At 38.8% G+C, this 20689-nt stretch overlaps 1 long non-coding RNA gene across 1 annotated transcript in view; it reads right to left on the bottom strand.

Moving 5' to 3' along the window:
• Positions 1-251: 251 nt before the first annotated feature.
• Positions 252-20689, bottom strand: part of LOC144455600 (uncharacterized) — a 77195-nt gene continuing 56757 nt past the window's right edge. The window contains exon 3 of the long non-coding RNA XR_013484321.1: positions 252-707. This is a non-coding gene — a long non-coding RNA (uncharacterized LOC144455600). The remainder of the gene's footprint in view (positions 708-20689) is intronic.

Below are 20689 nucleotides of genomic sequence, written 5' to 3' on the forward strand. Positions count from 1 at the left end.
TGTGTGACATTGCCGAAGTCACTTAGCATTTCTCAACTTCAATGTCATCTTTTGTAAATGGTGATAGTAACAGCACCTATCCTCATAGGGTTGTTGTAAGAATTAAATGAGATAATAAATGTGAAGTGCTTGTTAAAAGTTAAAGCAATATTTATTTATTTATTATTATTAATTATCATCTATTTTTGCATGTTTGGACATTTTATGACTCCAGCCCTGCTCTTTCATGATCTGGTCTGTCACATTTAAATCTCTTCCCAGTTTTTCAGTACCCTGAGGGGAATGGTGATTGTCTCTACTGTTAACTTGGCTCTGTTTCTCCATCTGCTCCATTTTAAGGGCCCATTGACTATCACCTCAATGTTATTTAACTGCTTAACATCAGATTAACATTTATGAAGGGAAATTTACTTCAAAGACATAACAAGAATAAACATATAAACTTTCCCCTTAACATTTTTGGAGTTTATTAATCCCCCTCATATAACTTCTGTATGGGATAGGAGTGAGAGGATTAAGTGCACAATTTAGCTGAATTCCTATATAGCATTGGTCTTACCAAGTTCAAGTTCAAAGTTGCTCTGGCTGAAATCCCGGGACCAGTTCCTCATTGTTGGGCTGGCTGTAACATTCCACTTGTATTCACAGACTCTCAGATCCCAGTGGCTCAAGCTTCTAAGTGGGATCAAAGACTCCATTCCATGTACCTAAAATGGAAATGTACATATGAAAAGGCCAAAGATCCAGGTTCATCTTGGGAGCCACATAGGGGAGGGAGATTGAAGGAGGCTCTAAGGCCCTCCTCTCTTTCTGCATGGTGTGAATGAATTAGCTGCTTCCTCCTTCAGACTAAGTGAGCAAAAGCCCCACCAGCTGACTCAAGGCTTGTGAATACTCTGACAATTCTAATTACATAGTCAATGGGGAAAAAAGTTCCTTTTAACCTCAGGATAGACCAACAAAGAATGAATCAGTCGTCCAGTCTCCTGAAAGCAGTTCCACACAGATGAGGCCCTCTTAGGTGGTCAGGGAATTTACCAGACTACCTCATCTCATATGTAGCTGTTGTTGTTGAGGCCTCAATAAAAAGTAAGCTGGTACAATGATGACAGCTGACTCCTTCTGTTGGGGGTCAGCTCTCAAGGTAGAATACTCATTTTTTGAGGACTCATTCTTCTCCTTTTCCCTGTAACCTCTTCTGTGTGTGCTGTAAGAGAAATTTCCCTTCCCTATGCCAAAATTAGTAGTAGTGATTTTGAGAAGTGGCATAGCCATAAGAAGCATGTGCTCACACACTGCCTAAGAGAACATTGCTCCTGAATCATAAGCCATGTAGAGGAAAGGGAATTCTGAATTTCCTAGGTTGCATCATTCTAGAATTTAGTCTTTTAAGAGATAAAGTAAAATTTCTCAGGCAACACCTGAGTTTTCTTATGGGTAACTCTAATTTCAAGAATTCCACATAATTCCACAGTATCATACTTAGAGAACAAAATCATCAAGAATCTCTGCTGAACTAGAAGTTAGAGGTGGTGGAAATTATAGGCAAGTGGCATCTCCCCACAGTGACCAACAGAGCAGCTTTTGGCAAAGACTGTGAAACCAAGGTCAACAGGAGCAGTGTGACCATCTCATCAATGTAGCAGCACTGATGGCATAACTATACCCTGCCTGTGCACACTCTGGCTATGGGTGTTCTCTACAAATATGACTCTCTATGTATTACCTCTATATGCATCAATTCTCCATGATGATGCTGGGTGTATCTTTGAGAGAGCATCCAGGTTTATGGAGAAGTTCTGCTGCTCGTTTTCTTAATATGCTACTTTAGTAAATGCCTTTGTTTTCATCTGATTGTGTCTACTGGCTGATTATAGGAATGTTGTTGGGGACTTGTGAGTTATTGTCATTGGGATGAGGATCCCCAGAATACCTCATCTAATCATCCTCTGCAGGATCTGACCTGCAGGTTGGGGTGCTATACACTTGCTATGTAGAAGGCATGGGGTTTTGGTTTGTTGTTGTTGTTGTTATTGTTCTGTTGTTTGTCCTGTGTTCTCAAAGAGGACCATGACGTCAGGAAGGTGATATTTTAAATGAATTGGATTTAAATGAGGGACAGATTGCGAAGTCACCGTCCTCACTTTCTCCTTCAGAGTCATCTAGGTCTAGTGGCAAAAGACTGGAGATGGCCCCCAAAGCGTGGTGTTAGGTGCTGGAGATGCAGATACAAAAATGAAGCAGTGTTTGCCTTCATGCGGTTTGCATTCTGCTAGGTTAAGCACAACATGTCTATTGATAAGAGAATGGAAAGTAGAATAAAAGACAATACAAAGTAAATTCTGGAGGGAAATAGAAAGCACTAGCATCTGAGCAGAGGGGCAGGAGAAGCCTTGATTAGAAGATGGCATCTCAACTGAGACTTGAAGGGAGTAGGGATTCTGGAAGGAAAAGCTGGGAAGTAAGAACATTCCATGCAGAGGCTACATTCTGGGCTAAGGCACAAGGATGAAAGATAAAATATTTTGTATGAGGAGCACCAAACAGGCCAATTTGACTGGAGCATAGAATATGTGATGGGTGATGATATGAAGTTAAATCAGGAAATATTGGAGCCAGACTGTGAAGAGCTTGAAATACCAACTAGAGGAGTTTGTGAAGTATTTTGGTGATGATAACAGTTAGCTTAAGAACTCTGATGGAAATTGCTGATGTCAAAGAAAACAGGGCATGAAAATTGTACAGTTTTACACTAAGCATTGAATAATCCCATCTTAATTTGTTTACCATGTGAATCTGTGTTTACACAGATCAGGTTTCTTTAAAGTAAGGACTAGCTGTAAAGTACCTCTCAGTTTTTGGTTAGTGGAAGTATCAATGCATATATAATATTCCTAACACCTCAATAAATGTGCTTAAAACTTAATTCTCACTTTTGATGTACTGTCAGCTTCATAAGGAAGTTTGAACTGTGAAAGAGTATTTATATTCTTTTTATGTCGAGACTCACATGTGAATCTAAGTGTCTGGATATATTTGGGAGATTTATCACTACTTTGCCTTATTTCCCTCCTACAGATAGTCTGGGAACTTCACTCTTCACTATATTCTATTGCTCAAGGTATTGTTTATTGACTCATTTGGCAAGTAAATGGTTCACAATGTTAAAGGAATGAAAAAGATGTTACTTGCAGGTTGAAGAAAACAGATACAGCTCATGAAGGCCTCATAAGACATGCCAATCACCTGTAAGAACAACCTGCTCTAGAAACTTGGGTAACCTCAGGAATTCATATTCATGCCCTTGGTGGATTTGCAACAGGTGCTTATTCTAACATGGAGCAGATGTCTATCTAATATGGAGCCTCGGTATGTCTTCTACAAGATTCTTGAGGGTATATCTCACCAGCAGGCACCTCTGTGGCTCTTCTGGCCATCTGTGCAATGTAACTTACAATACCAAACAGATGGCAGAGTCATTACTCCCTGGTGCCATTTTCCATGTTGATTTCTTCATCTTCTGGTGAGGAATAAACCTGGCTATTCTTCTTTAGCAGATGGCACTCTTAGCCAGTAATGTTTTAGACAAAAGTTAGCAAAGATGTCTTTTAACTTGATAGAAACACTCGGCTTGATACTAAGCCAAAAAAAAAAAAAACCCTGCCTTCTAGATTTGTCCCTTGACTACAGTTCTGATGACCTCAAGGCTCTCAGAAGCAGGCCCAGAAACACATTCCATCTCAAAACTTGTAGTAAGTTCTCTATCTCCAATATCAGGTTGAGTTGGGGTCGCTCCACAGTCAGATGTCCTTTCTTTCCCATCATTTGGACAGCATATCTTTTGCCCGGATTAGCAATTTATATGGGTCGTATTTGTCTCCATCCCTTCAGTCGGGTCCTTTCCTGCTTTCCATGCTATTCAGGTAGGGAGATAGGACTGGATAGGGGTGGGGGGGAAACAAAGATTTCCCTTTCTTTTGACACATGTAATGAGGAGAATAAAATCTTACTGTATTTGCTAAACTTCACAGTAAGAATCAAACTAATAATGATACTCCTTAACATAGTTAAATTAGCATAAGTCAAGGTCTAAAAATTTGGGTTCAAATAATAATAATAATAGTCATTATAAATTAAAAAAGCCCTAATACTTAAGTATTGCTTACCATGTTCCAGGAACTATGCTAAGTGCTTTAGAATTATTATCTCATGCAGTCCTCACAAGAACACTGGGAAGTAGGTGCTATTATTATCACCCTCATTTTACAGATGAGGAAACCGAGGTAGAAGTGAAGTAATTTGCCCAGGGCCACACACTAAGTGTCTGAAGCTGAACTCAACTTTTTATCTTTAGTCATATGAAAAAATGCTCTAAATCAATGTTGATTAGAAAAATGCAAAATAATACAATTCTGAGGTACCACCTCATACCTATCAGATTGGTTAATGTGACAGAAAAGGAAAATGATAAATGTTAGAGAGGATATGGGAAAATTGGGACATTAATGCACTGCTAGTGCAGTTGTGAACTGATTCAAACATTCTGGAGAGCAATTTGGAACTATGCCCAAAGGTCTATAAAATTATGCATACTCTTTAACCTAGCAACACCACTACTGGGTCTGTATCCCAAAAGAGATAAAAACAAAACAAAACAAAAAGAAAAAGTATATATGTATATGCATATATATATATATATATATATATATATATATATGTGTGTGTGTGTGTGTGTTGTGTGTGTGTGTGTGTGTGTGTATGTGTGTGTGTATATATATGTATACACACACACACACATACACCCCCACACACAAAAGGTTGAGATACATATGTGTATATGTGTGTGTGTGTGTGTGTGTGTGTGTGTATCAGCTCTTTTTGTGGTGTCAAAAAAAAGAAAGGGAAATTAAAGGGATGCCCATTAATTGGGGAATGGCTGAATAAGTTGTGGTGATTAATATAATGGAACACTATTGTGCGATAAGAAATGATGAGCGAGTGGATTTCAGAAAAACCTGGAAAGACTTACATGAATCGATGCAAAGTAAAAGGAACAGAATCAGGAGACTATTGTACAACAGTAAAAGCAACATTGTGTGATGATCACTATGAATAACAGTTCTCAGCAATACGATGATCCAAGATAATTCCAAAGTACTAATGAAAGAAAATTCTGTTCACATTCAGAGAAAGAATTGATGGAGTCTGAATGCATATTGAAGCATACTATTTTCACTTTATTTTTTATAGTTTTTTTCTTTTGATGTTTCTTCCTTTACAACATGACTAATATAGAAATATGTTTTACATGATTACACGTACACAATCTATTTAGAATTGCTTAGCATTTGGGGGAAGGGGGAAAGGGAGGGAGAAAAATTTGGACCTCAAAATTTTTAAAAAATGAATGTTAAAAATTGTCTTTACATGTAATTGGAAAATTAAAGTATTTATTTTAAAAAAGAACTCATCTCTTTCTGACTCTAGACCTAGCACCACCTTCAAACTGACAAGATAGGGTATTTTTTTTAATTAAAGATGTTAGAAAGCATCAGCTATTTTGATCATATATTAATTTCCCGTAAATAGAATTACCCTAACTGGAAATTTCAAAATGGTTAGCAGGAATGAATCAGGATCATTTTGAATACAGATACACTCCCACTTTAATAAAACTCAAAATAGATAAAATTAAACTTATAACCACAAATTTCTGGAGGAGAGGGGATCATTTTGTATGGTAAAAGGAACATTCATTTTTACATGAATGATTACCCATAGATTTTCTTTGCATTATTGTAGTGATTTGAAGCATTTTTCAAAATATTAAACTTTGTCTGAAAAGAAAATAATGCACATGGATTGGATTATCTCTTCCATCTCTAAGTCTTGTGTTACTTTCATATGTGATGGAAAAGCTGAGAGGTCAAAGAAGTTAGAAGCAATTGCCAGATGAAGACCAGACAGAAATGAAGACAAAAACCCTTCTAAAGTGTTGGTGTAAGTCAACAGGAAAGTAGAACTTTATTTGCAGATATTTTCACTTACAGATTTAATAATTACACCTAATAATATTAATAATGATAGCTGACATTTATACAGGCTTTAAGATTTGCAAAGCATTAGGTCTCAAAAGTGTTTAAATCCTCACAGATTTAAAGCTTATTAAAGCTTAAACCTCCAACAAGATTTTTGGGATAACTATATGCTATCTCATTGTAATTCCACAAGTACCGGTGAGGGAGGTACTACATTATTATCTCCCCTTTCACTCTAGGAAAAACCACTTTGATAACTGTATGGAGGATGGATTGGAGTGAGGAGGGACTAAAACAGGAAGAATAAATAGGAGGCCCTTAAAATAGTCAAGGTAAGGGGTGACAAATCCCTGAGCTAGGGTGAAGAGAAGAGGACCTCTACAAGAGATATTACAGAGACAGAAACAGGAAAATTTGGTAACTAGTTGGTTGTATGGGATGATTAAAAGTGAGAATTCAAGCACCACATCGAAATTGCTAACACTGGTAGTATATAGGTAAGTTTAAAACAGCATAGTTTTTTTTGGGGGGGTGGGTGGGAAAGTCAATGAGTTCTATAAGAGGACCACCATTTTTCTGAGGCAGCTTCTTATCTTGGGTGCATAACAGATCCTCTTAGACTTGGTGAGTGGCTGAGACCAAAGGCAAGTGGTCTCCAGATGATGATGATGAGATTGAGTACAGAGAAAATAAGTGCTGTGTATCTTTTATGAGTTTGGGCAAAATAAACCTTTATTCAATGCCTCACCAGCACCTCATTTCATCACAACCTGAAACCGAGGCCCCAAATGAATTCTGTTTTGGACATGTTTAATTTGTGATGCCTATGGGGCATCCTTTTGGAAAGACCCATTAAACTGTTCATGATCTGAGACTGGAGTTTGAGAGATTAGGGATAGATATATGCACCTGACAATGATCTGGATAAAAAGGTAATATAACCAACAGGACCTGATGAGGTCATCAAGAAAAGGAGTGCAGGGAGAAAAGAGGAGAGGGGCCAGGACAGAGCCTAGGGGGATACTCATAGTTAAAGAATGTTACCTGGAAGATGAATTAGCAAAGGAGATTGCAAAGAAGCAGTCAGTTGGATAGGAGGAGATTCAGAAGGGATCAAGGTCATGAAAACCCAGAGAGGAGAAAGTATTCAGGAGGAGAGAGAGGGTGGTCGACAGTGTCAAATTCTACAGAGAAGTTGAGGACAATGAAAATTGAAAGTGTCTACTTTCACTTCCTTTTCAGGGTCTGGACCTTGGGCCAGGAAAATGCCCCTACAAATGCAGATCATCAACACTTCTACAACTTAGTCTCGGAGAGTTATGTGAAGTACTGAGAAACTGAATGAATTGACCAGGGTCACATAGCCAGTATGTGTTAGAAAGGGAATTTGAACCCATATCTTTGACTCTGAGTCCAATTCTCTATCCTCTATGCCAGGCTCCTTTTTTTTAACTGTTCACAAAATTTGTCCAATGTTTTTTACCTGTGAGGTCAGCATGGAAAGGAAATTGAATGGGGAAAGAAGACATGGGTTTTGTGCCTCCTTTGCCACTGATTCATTACCTAACTTTCAGAGTCACTTTCCCTTTTCTGAGCCTCAGTTTCTTCATCTGGAAGATGAGGAAATTGAACTAGATGATCTCTAAGGTGCCTTCCAGTTCTGTGATTTTCATAGTTTAGAGAAAGGACACCTAAGGTAAAGAGTGGGGAAATGAGTTGCCTATGCTGATTCATTGGTTTCCTTTTTGGCTCCAAATGCTCAGCTCTTAGCCTTCTAACTGTCCTCACAGGGAAGCTCAGCTCCTGGTGCATGAGGGAGAAGCATAAACTAAAGACTTGTGAGGAACAGGAAACTCTAGCTGAGGCCATACTTTTCCAGGCTGGGACACTTGTGAAGAAAGCAGAAACAAATCACTCCCACCCTCTTCTGCCCAAAGAACATGAAGAACAATGGAGGAATAAACTTCATAAGGCATTTCCTTGGACTTCAATACCAAAGGGACAATGATTTATCTATGATTGAGTGGGTTTAGGGATCTCTTGCTTTTAAACTAAGACATATTATAGACAGAACAAAGAAGACCGGTTATTGGGGCACGGAGACAGATTAATTTGGTTTGAAGGAAACACAGCTCCCATTGTATGTGCAAGGTCCTCTCCCTGCTTCTGTAAACCATGCAGTCAGAAATAGGAAGCTCCTTTGGGGCCGTGTTATTTTAATGTTTAAATTTGGAGAATATTTGAAGCCAGGCAAGCAGAGGAGGGACCTAGTCCCATATCGGAAACACAGGCTTCCTGAGCCAAGCAAGTGACCTCACATGAATGACCTTCTCTACTACTTGGCAGCCCTATTTACTTTTCAGTTCCTGGAATTGTTAAGAAAATCCTTTTGGTAATGAGACAAGGACTCAGTATAGTCACTGCCTTCTAGTGATGCATTAGAAAAGGAAGGGGGACAGACTGGCTACTGAAAACTGAGGTTTGTGGTCTGAATCTCAACCAATCTCTAGGAATATAGTAATTTTCAGTATTATACTTTCTCCAGCTTCTGTCTGCTCCTCCATTCCCCCCACCCAAAAAAAAGGATCCCAAGGAGCTTGGGAGATTAAAAATGAGACCAGGCAAAGGGATTCTATCATTCACAGCCACCTTACCCTGCCACTCCCCTCCACATGTCACCATGCTTAGGTTGGAGCTTGCTTGTTGTTCTGCTCCAACCCTTGAAGTGGGAACTCTAGGTATGGAAGGGCACTCCTATCAATGCAGAGTTACCTGAGACACGTAGAGCTTAAGTGACTTTTCCATGACCACTTAGCTAATAAGTACTAAAGATAGGATTTGAATCCAGGCCTATCTGACTGCAAGCCCAATATTTGATCCACTATGCCGCACTGGGTCTACTGCAACAATAACATCACAGAATTGAAAATAGGAAAATCAGTAAACTGAAATGTTTTCCAGAACTTTGCAGGTCTAAGTTTGTAGGGCTGTTTCTCATTCATCATTCTGTCTATTTCGACTATGTTTCAGAGTGATTAACTCAACCTAATCTTTATAATGCCAGTCAAAATGTAGCTTAAAACTATAACTGCCAGGGGCAGCTAGGTGGTGCAGTGGATACAGCACCAGCCCGGAAGTCAGGAGGACCTGAGTTCAAATCCGACCTCAGACCAAACATTTGACACTTACTAGCTGTGTGACCGTGAGCAAGTAACTTAACCCCAATTGCCTAAAAACAAACAAAACAAAAAACTATTACTGCACCCAAAAGTACCCATTATTCGTGAGTGTGCCAGATCCCCCAGCTCATATACTATAGATATATGATTACCACCATAATACCTCCAAAATTTTTTTCCATAATATTAAATTTAGAGCTAGAAGGATCCTGAGACTCTACTTACTGAAGCCCATCATTTTACAAATGAAAAAGTTGAAGCCCAATGAAATAAAGTGAGTAGCCCAAGGTCACAGAGTTATTATATTGAAGAGCTGAAATGAGAGCCAAGATCTTTTGACCAATGCCTTAAATAGGGATTTTTGTACCTGGGGAAACTTGACAAACTGAGCTTGGTAAAAGCAGGATGGAATGTGCCCTCCATCAACAGTGAGTGGTCCAGGTCACCAGTAGGGACAGCATTTTTGTTGGAAAAGTTATAAGGTGAGGAGCTATTGGAGTGGGGAAAGCTCATCCCAGAGCACTGAGGGACTACAAGTGCTAAATTTACCACCTTGGGGCAGAGTCCCCATTGCCTATCCTAGTTTCACCTGTGCTCTGAAGTCCCATTTTAGTTTTTTCTAGTTCCTAAAAAGCTTGTCATTCAGGTTATAAAACACAGCAGCTATTGGGAAATTTTCAGCAGTGCCATCTTACATGTTATTTGAAAAAGGCAACACTATTCACATCAAACTTAGCACTGTGTTGGGATGCCAAACATAGGAGAAATGGATTCTACTTTCTCTCTCCCTTAGCCCCCATACACTGTTACTACCCTGTTCAGTCATTTGCCTTAAGTTTCTTCATCACTGTCCTGTGGATGTGAAGAATATTAGCATTATGACTTCAGAGGGAGCAAAGATGGGGCATGCCCACTGTTAGAAGTAAGAGGCAATCACTGAATTTCTTATGAATAGTTTCCCTTGTCAGTATTCTAGTTCAATACATACTTATTGAATGTTTCCTATGTATAAGGCACTGTGCTAGTCCTTGCCTTCAAGGCATTTATAAGCCTGGGAGGATGCACATAAGAAAAATGCACAAATAACTATGGTATGCCAATATACCAAAGATATGTGATCTTCTTGCAAAGTCAGATTGTAATCCATCTATAACTTAGTAGATACATCTTAAAGAGTTGCCTAAGGCTCATGGTCACCCAGTTAGTAAATGTTAGAAGATTTGAACTCAAATCTTCCTAACTGCAAATCCAGTATCTCATTGTTTTTCTATATTACAAGGTAAGGGGATAATGACAGATAACATTCATAAACACTAAATGCATATAAATCATTTTATATCCACTATCTTCTCACAACAACCCTATAAGGTAGGTAATATGAATGTAACATCCAACTTATTTCAGGTGAGAAAAAAGTGTCATTTAAAGAAGTTAAATGATTTGTTCAAGGCCACACAGATAACTAGGGCAGTTAGGTGGCACAGCGCATAAAGTGCCAGGTCTGCAGTCAGGAAGACTCATCTTCCTGAGTTCAAATATGAGTTCAATTCACTTTACCCTGTTTGACTAAGTTTCCTCATCTTTAAAATGAGCTGGAGAAGGAAATAGGAAACTGCTCCAGTATCTTTGTCAAGAAAACCCAAAGTAGGGTCACGAAGAGTCAGACATGACTGAAATCACTGAACAACAACAACATAGAAAACTAATAGCCGAGTGAGGCCTGGATGAGGTAGCATATCCTAGTGGAATGAGCACTGGTCTTGATGTAGGGAGTTGGGGCTCAAGTCCCAACTCTAACACTTAAGGTATGGGACCTGAAGTTAGTCACCCACGTTCTCTGAGTGTCAGTTTCCCTAGGTATGAAACAAGGGACCAGCGGCTCTCTAAGGCCACTTTAAGTGGTGCCATTTCTAGGGTTCTATAATTCTCACCCAGGTCTCCTGCTTTCCAGGCCAAGGTTCTTTTTACTATATTGTACTGTCATATGTAATAAACCATGAAATGTGTCATAAGACAGAGTTAAACTAAGTGGTTTGGGAAGTTGAGGAAAGGAGTCAAAGGGGAGATATTAGTAGTCCATCCACTAAAAAACTAGACTACAAATTCCTGGGCATAGGAATTGTGCTAAGATTTAAATTAAATGTCGTCATGAAAACATGAAGAAGGGTACAGAGATTTGGTGTCATTATAATTATGCTCATATCTGAGCACACTCAACCTTCTCTTTGTGGAATAATGGCTGTTAAATGCATGTACCTTAAAAACTTCTCAATGTCTTTAAAGATCTTTCAAAGATCCTTTAAGATAAACCGGTACTAAATCACCTGACTCTCCCCATTACAATCAGGAGAGCTTATCATTTATATAATACCATCTTTCACTGATACTATTATATCTTTTGTAGATGTAGTCTGCAGTCGTACTGGGCTTGGAGTTAGGAAGACCTGGGTTCAGTCTCATGTTAGACTCATGTCTCACAGCATACTCGATAAGCAATTCAGGGCAAGTCATTCAATTTCTATGTTTCAGACATCTCTCTAGAATTTTTCTACTAAGTCATGGATGGATCATGATCTGAATTGTTGGAGCTCCCCACCCTGACAAATGACAGATCCTTCATATATTGGCCTATCATCCTGTCTGATTCCAACTCTCCACCTCTCTCTCCATTACATCTAGCAAGACAATTCCTCCTCTCATTCCCCTTCCAGTGTCACATAATAGATACTGTAAATGTTTATTCCTTCCCTCTCCTTCATTTCCCTCTCCCTAGCCAGCCAAAAGGAATAGGGGCCAGAGAGGATTCAGAGGTTATATAGGGTGCTAATTCTACTTCAAAGTAGTCCAGACAAAGCTCTTCCCTTAATAAAAGGGAGAGATTAGTTCTCTCCACAAGAGAAAATTAAAACCAGGGGCTTCTTTCCTTCCTTGTATTGAAAAGCCTTCATTACCTACTGTTAATTTTTAGTTCAATTCCTACATAATCTGATTTGGAAGCACCGATGTACATATTTAAAATATTTACGAATCCTATTCCACCAACTTTCAGAGTGACTCCCTATTGTTTCATCTATCATCCTTTCTTGATGATGATATCCTATTTTACTTGTGACTTTGGGACAATGGAAAATATAAAGAAGATAATTGTTTTAATAAAGGATTGGATGTCACCCCCTCTAAATGTTGGGCACAATCTCATGATGTCAACCAGGCCACAAGTGCTATTTAGGTCTCCTTGCTTAGATAGTAATCAGAATCTTCAGGACTTTCTGAGTTAGAAGGGTTCTATAGGGTTAGAATTTTATCTCTAATTGCTCCAGGAAAACTGCAACTTCTGGTAGATTTGTTTAATCATCTTTTTGATTCTGGAACAATCATTCCACCTGAGTCTACACACACCATTGACAAGCACATACCTGGGGCACACATCCATGGATATTCACATATAAGCCAACACATGCACACATGTACACACACGTGCATGCCTTACTATATATAGAAACTTGAACTTGTACTTTTCCTTATTTAAGTATCACTTTGCTAAAACTCACATTTATGTAGTATTTTAAAGTTAGCAAAGCTCTTCACATACATTATCTCATTTGAATTCAAATAGAAAGGGAAAAGATTAAGCAGATAAGTATGATCATTAAGTGAAATGTTCACAAATGTTATGTATATTTCACTTGATAATTGTATATTAAAATGCATTTTTCTATTCTAGTTCATCTATGACTGTGATAATTTTGCATGGGTAAGATTGAAATATAAAATGAAAACATAATCAAAAAGGTGCAGAGAGAAGACCTTATTACACATATGGACCATTGCAATAATCCCCTAACTGGTCTCATTATCATTGTCACTCCTTTCTAATCCATTTTTATGTTGTGGCCACTTTGACCCTTCTAAAGTACTCCTTTCATTGTATTACTCCTTTGTTCAAGAAGCTAAACTTCTCCCCATTGCCTATAGCGTAAGATTTTGAATCCTTAGTATGATATTCAAGGCCCTTTCCAGTTTGACTCTAACCTGATTTGGCAGCATTGTTCCCTATGACTCCCCCTACATGAAGGGACTTGGGGGTCCAACCCCCTTATTTTATTTAAACCCTTTACTCCATTTAGATTTATCAATTACTTAACTATCCCTCTTAATACAACTTGTATTTTCCAACCTCTGAATCTTCAATCAAACTCTTCTCTAGAGTAGAGGTCTCAAATTGTGGGCCACATGTGCTGAAATTTTTAACGTAGCCCAAACCAGAATAAAATGGAATTGGGAAATATTTAACAAAATAAACGAAAATATAATACGACATGGATAATGTTCATTTGTGATTTTCTAAATCAGTATGTGGCCCACAGAGATCTAGTTCTATTAAAGTTTAGCAGTGCTGCTCTTGGGTATTTCTTATCAAAGGATCGCTGACTTGGAGTTGAAGAGGACTCTGGGGTCACCTAGTAAACCCTGATGATACGATGTTTCCACTGCTCTTTCCTCAGAACCATGTGATTCCATCTCTTCAATTTACTAAGTATTTACTCATACTTCAAGACCCAGTTAAAGTTCTATCACACTAGGAAAAGATATTCCTTGAATATTCAGTACCAGAGTGGCCTCCCTCAATTCTCTGAAATCCTGTAGTGCTTATTGGTACCTCTCACTTATAACTTATGGCCATAAAATCATCCATTTTGTTGTAGCAAGGAACTTAGAAGTAATCCAATACAAGGCCTTAATTTCAGAGATGACAAAAGTAAAGCTTAAAGAACACAGATGTTAGTAGAGTATGGATCAAGGTGTACTCATCAGGGGAAAAGTCTGTGGAAATACTTATCCCAGGTGTGCCAGCACACCCAGCTCACACTTTATGTTCACTTACACTAGGGAGGTGAAGTGAATTGATTTAGGTCATACAGTAGTATGACCTACATACATACATACATACATATATACATACATACATACATACATACTAAGTGGCAGAGCCAAGCTTTCAAACTCAAGACATCCCCTAGACATCTTAAACTCAACATATCCAAAATTGAACTCATTATTGGCTCTCCAAATCCTTCCCTCTTTCTGATTTCCTTATCCTTGTGGAGAGTACCACCATCCTTCCAGTTACCGAGACTCACAACCCAGGTGTCATCCTAACTCCCTTTCAGCCTTCTCCATATCCAATTTGTTGTTGCCAAGGCCTGGAGTCTTTGTCTTGGTAACTTCTTTCCCATATGTCCCCTTCTATCCTCTGACACTGCCACCATCTTGGTGTAGGCTATCATAATTTTTTCCCTAGACTATCCATCCCCTTATTCTGGACATTTTCCCTGATTGACTTCTGGAATGCTCTCCCCCCTCATCTTTGCCTCCTAGCTTCCCTAGTTTCCTTCAAGTCCCAGCTAAAGTTCCACCCTTCATAGGAAATCTTCCCCAATCCCCCTTAATTTAGATGCCTTCCTTCTATTGATCATTCCCAATTTATACTGTATAGATAATGTTTGTATACCTTCATTTGCATGTTGTCTCCCCCATTAGATTGTGAGCTCCTCATGAGCAGGTACTGCCTTTTGCTTTCTTTGTATCCTTAGTGCCCACAGTAGGCACTTAATAAATATTTATTTACTGACCTCAAATCTGTCACTCTTTTCATTGTGCCATGTTGCCTCTCAAGGCATATAATACTGCTTTGGATCAAAAGATCATGGGCAGAGCTAGAATGGAAACAAAAAGCCTATTTAGTCTAGCCCTATTGTCTTATAAATGAGGAAACTGAGGCACATAAAGGATAAATAACTTACTCAAGGTCACATGGGTAGCATGTGGCAAATGTAGAACTTTAACCCTGGTCATCTATCTGTCTATCCAACGTTCTTTTCACTCAACTATGTTGCCGCCTTCAGGAAATTAACTGTGTATAAGATGCTTAATCAATTGGAACAATTGCTTCCACAGGGCTATGCCACAATAACGGGTGGAGACTGTCAGGAAAAGACAAGGGCACTAGGCTTGGATTTCAGTTGGGCACCTGTGCTTAAAATAGGTCCCTAGACCTTCAGACTAACTGTTCTAAGTTCTAAGGGGATTCTTGGTTTCCTTCTGAAGCTCCTTGAAGTTTGAAGGTCAGCTGAAGCTCGTGAGTGCCATGGGATGTTAACAAGGAAAGTAAAGTCAAATAATGGAAGAATGAGTCATGTTTTCTTGATTGGGTCTCTCAACAAAGAACAGAAGGAAATAGCAACTCACTGAGACATGACAGATGGGCTCTTCTTCTGTGAATTTAAAGACTCGCCCATTATGGGGAGCAGAATGAACAATAAAGAAAATATTCTGAAGCAGAATTCTTTTTGGCCATATCTATGGGATGTCAAACATCTGGCTAGAAAGGGGAAGAATATAAAGGCAATCATCTTGATGATTTCAAGTATCATAATACCAACATCATGCTACCCACATAGTTGGCACTTAATAAATTTTTGTTTATTGACAGTGATTTGGCATGTTGAAGACAAAACTTATGGAGAATTGATATCATTAAAAATTTTTTTCATCCAGATGTTTTTTGAATTATTTTGTCATTCAAATGCAGGAAGTGGATAGAAATGGAATTCTACCCTGATGGTCTTGTGGAAGCTTTTTTTAGATAGAAATGTGCCATAATAGTTAAATAGCTGGACTTCGTGTCAGGAAGGCCCAGCTTCAAATACCAGTCACAATATTTACTTGCTGTGTGACCATGGTTATACCATATACCTTCTCTGACCCTCATTTTCCTCATTTGTAAAATGGTAATGATATTATTATAGAATCTCTCTCACAGGACTTTTGTGAGGCCCCAATAAATAATGTTTAGAAAGGACTAAATAAATATTAGTAAATGAATGGCTTAATGAATTAAAAGGGGGGAATTAAGCACTTACTATGCACTCAGGATTGGTCTAAGCATTGAGATATAAATACTAAAAATGAGACAGCCCCTAACCTCAAGGAGCTTATATTCCATCGAGAAAAGACAACAGGTTTAAGCAAGGGATGACTATAGTGTGGTGAGTCACAGGGATGGTGAGTTAATCCACAGAAGAGTTGATTGACAGAGTCATTCCAAAGGCAATGGTAGTACTGATTATTTGATTACTATGTCCAGTAAGAAAAAAGAGGTGGAAAGCAGGGAATTAGAGGAAGCGGCACAAGTGATCATCAGGCAGATTGCAAGTTGGCCTAAGTGGTCTGAGGTCAGTCAGATATATGTTTGCACTCACTCAGTCACACCTCTCTCTCTCTCTCTCTCTCTCTCTCTCTCTCTCTCTCTCTCTCTCTCTCTCTCTCTCTCTCATCATCATCATCATCATCGTCATCATCTCAACACATAATTGTATGCTAGCCTCAGAATAAATCTCCATTCTTCTCTTTGTGCCTACAGAAAATGACTCAAGTTGTTAAAAGACAACTAGCTCTTTGTTGCACTGAATGGGCAAGAGAGGCACAGATAATGCAAAAATAATGAAAAATCCAAAAGGCACATTTTGACTTTATAATAGAGTCTCTGATTTCCTTTTATTAGAAAATTTGGTTTTGCAATAATGTTTCACTTAGGCTAACATTAATATCAGTTTTCACTCCCTTTGCATGCAGCAGATATAGAAATGGTGGAGCATGCGATTGTTCTATGAATGAGAAACTGACTGGATGCAACTAAAGACCCTTGTACAATTTCCAAGTCTATGTATACCAGTGTGTATGTACTGTTAAACATGTTTATAAAGACAGTGAGAGGCCATTTGTATTTGGAGACACCACTTCAATTAAGGAACTGGTGATGTTTAGCATGGAAGAAACTTGGGAATAGTTTATCGTAACTGAATTTAAATAATCAAAGGACTATCACATGAAATTAGAATTAGATTTATTTTAATAGAGAATAGAATTAAAATTAAAAAAAATACTAGTCTGGAAATAAAGAGATAAAGGTTCTTACTTAATCTCTTCAATGAACTTGTCATGACTGGCCAAGTCACTTTATGGCCTATGCCTCAGTTTCATTACAGGTAAAATAAATCAGATTTTATAATAAGATTATCTCGAGGTATCTTTTTGATAAAAGATCTATGATTAGTGCCTAATGGGTGAATGGACAGGGAAGATGATTTTCAGTTAAATTCAGTTACCATGTATTAGGCAAATACCATTTAAAAAAATTTTTTTAAATCTTTTTTTTTAGGCAATTGGGGTTAAGTGACTTGCCCGAGTCACACAGCTATTAAGTGTCAAGTGTTTGGTCTGAGGCCAGATTTGAACTCAGGTCCTCCTGACTTCAGGGCCTGCGTTCTATCCACTGCGCCACCTAGCTGCCCCCTGGCAAATACCATTTGTAAGGCAATGGGCTGTTAATGAGGATACAAAGATGAAAAATGACATTGTATCTGTCCTCAAGGAGTTTATGGCTTACCCACTATAAATGACAATGTACACGGCTAAGGAAAGTATATGGTAGACTTAATAATGACAATATAAGGAAGAATTTTCTTATAATTAAAACTATCTAAAATTGAATAGGATGCCTAATGAGGTTTCAAATTCCCCAGAATCACATAATTCTAGAACTTCAGAATTGGAAGAAGTCTCAGAGGTGATCTAGTCCCTCTACAAGAGGCCTAACAAGTGACCTTTTGCTTAAAAACTTTCCAATGAGGGTGACCCACTGCTTTCTGAGATGTTCAAGCAAAGGTTGAATGGATGATTGCAGGGATATTATAGAAGGAATTCCTGCACTGATCTGAGTCTTAGCCTGGACGCCCTTTAAAGATACCTTCCAGTTTTAAGTTTCTATAATAAAGTGTCTCTTACTTCAATCAATGAATAAGCATTTGTTATTCATGTACTCATGCCAGGCAGAGCACTAAGTTCTAGAGCTTGCACTCTACTGGCACAGCAGTTGGGAGCCAAAGATACCTACTGTGTCATAATGAGATTTTTGGTGTAGGATTTAACCATCAGGAAAGGCATTGGTTGCTGTCTGGTAGGAACGAACATTTTTTATACGGACTTTATGTTACAACACGTACTTTATAAAACACTGGCTATAGGATCCCATAAATGTGATGATTTAGTCAATTTATTCAGTTTGTTTGGTTATTCTATTTCTCTAGCTAACCTACACTTCTATCCTCATTTTCCAAGATGGCTTGGAAACTCATAATGTAAGAACTCATACGCTTGCTTGGATATTTAGTTTTCGATCTTTTCCATGAACATATAATGGATATCACAAACAATCTGCCTCTTTCCCTTTCCTTCCTACCCCCAATCCAAAGGTTGTTTACTGTCGAAAAGAATTATTTTCCTCTTCAAATCGCCTGGTTGACACCTGGCTCTAAAATTCATCTCCTCTCCCCTCCCCTCCCCTCCCCTCCCCTCCTTTCCATTGTTTCTACTGCATCAGGGATACATGTTTTAAAGGTTTCTAACAATAACAATATCCTGAAGGAATGATGTTATTAGACAAGAAAAGTTGAAACCACAGTCAAATACATTTGGGTAATAGAAAAATACAAAGCCCAATTCTTGAATTCTGTCAGAATCCCATCAGCTAGAGTGTCTTTTTTTCCCACTTCCCCACCCCCCATCCACTCCACCCCCAGGGTCCTTCTCACTGTCTAAGAAAATCCTCATATTCTTCAGGACTTAGCTTAAGACCTCCCCTCCCCCATCTTTGTTAGGGCTTTATTACTGTATCCCACACTGACCTATCCTTATTCTGAATCCTTTTTTTGTGCTTCTAGTTTGTACCAGACAATTGAACATATGTTTTTGGTTATTTCCCCTCTGATCCTCCTTTTTCTCCTCCTCAACCAGGTTATAACCTAGTTTAACCAGTCAACAAGTACTTTAAAGCACCATATGCTAGGCACTGCACTAGGTGGGTATATAAGGGAAAAATGGACTGCATATTGTATCAGAGGAGATAACATGTATTGTTTTGTGAGTATATGTTCATACAGAATAAATACAAGAGAGTTTATTGGGAGAAGGGTAATAGCATTTTGGGGAAGAGAGTCAAAAATGCTTCATATGGAAGACAGTGCTTGATTTGGTTCATGGAGGAAGTAATAAATTCTACAAAGTAGAAGTGAGGAGGAAGAGAATTCTCATGCATGGAATGGATGATCAAGTGCAAAGGCATGTATATGGGAGATGGAGTGCCATGTGTGAAGAAGTCCATTTTGGGTAGACCATAGAGTTAGGAAAGTAGAATAATGTACAAAGAGGCCAACAGAGTAGGTTGGGGTCTCATTGTGAAGGGCTTTACAAATCTAACCCCGGAGTTTATGTCTTCTCCTAGAACTAATAGGGAACAACTGGATTTTATTAAGCCAAGGACTGGCATGGTTAGATATGTGATTAGTGAGAATCACTTTGGCAGCTGTGTGGAGGTTAGATTGAAGTGGGAAGAGACTTGAGGTAGGCAGATCAGTTCTAAGATTATTACAATAGTCCAGGTGAGGCATGATAAGTGTCTGAATTAGGGTGTTGGATGCGTGAGTAATAAGAGGAGGATGGATGTGAGAGATGCTGTGGAAGTAGAAAGGGAAAGACATAACAACTGGTTTTATGTGTGAAAAATAAGACAGTTCCTTGAAGGAAGGGATCATTTGATAATTTTAACACTATGCTAGCCCATAATAAGTACTCAATATGTGTTTCATTTTATCCTTTCACCTCTATTAAAGATCTACTCTGATAGCTTTTCACAGCATGGAGGTGACACTGAGTCTTGAGCAGAAAACAAGATTTGGCAATCTTACCAAGGTAGCCCAGTGACATCTGCCATCTGTGGACCAGCTAGACTTCCTGCGTTAGGGGAGACTCATCACTAGAAGTCTGGCTTCGCCATGAGAAAATGCTGCCCACTGTAAATCATGAAAAACTATCTATGAAGGCATGGGAGGGGGTTGCAATCCTTATCAGGTAGGGGTTCCCACATTGGAAAAATAATAGAGTTTTAAAAGCTTGAAGTATTGAAGTATGGTGCTATCATTATTATAGCAGGTTTGGCCAAGAACTCAGCTAGGAAGGTCCATGGAGGACACACTGCGGTGAAGCCTGAGGATTACACATGCAGATGTCAGCCAGATGGCAAAGCTCCATCATGGACACACAAACACTTCAGCTTAGTTTGCCCTCTCTAGGTAATGGTTCAAAGGTCAGAGGAGAAAATGACCCATGTAACTGCCCCTGGAGCTTTACATGTGTCCTACTCAATCCTTTCCTCGTGGTCAGTTCTTCAAGGAGGCCCTGGAGAAGACAGAAGCACATTATATAAAAAAAAGAGCTATAGAATGCAGACACCTTCACATCTTCCTGGTGATCTTGTCTTTTCTGATGTACGTGGAGCCACTTCTTTCTGTTGTGACGACCCCATGGATGTTGTGTGAACCTGCTTGGTGGCTAATGTTGGGAAAGTCTTGTACT

Source organism: Phascolarctos cinereus, unplaced genomic scaffold, assembly GCF_003287225.1.
Source record: "Phascolarctos cinereus isolate Bilbo 61053 unplaced genomic scaffold, phaCin_HiC Scaffold_2;HRSCAF=192, whole genome shotgun sequence".
NCBI classification, from domain to species: Eukaryota; Metazoa; Chordata; class Mammalia; order Diprotodontia; family Phascolarctidae; genus Phascolarctos; species Phascolarctos cinereus.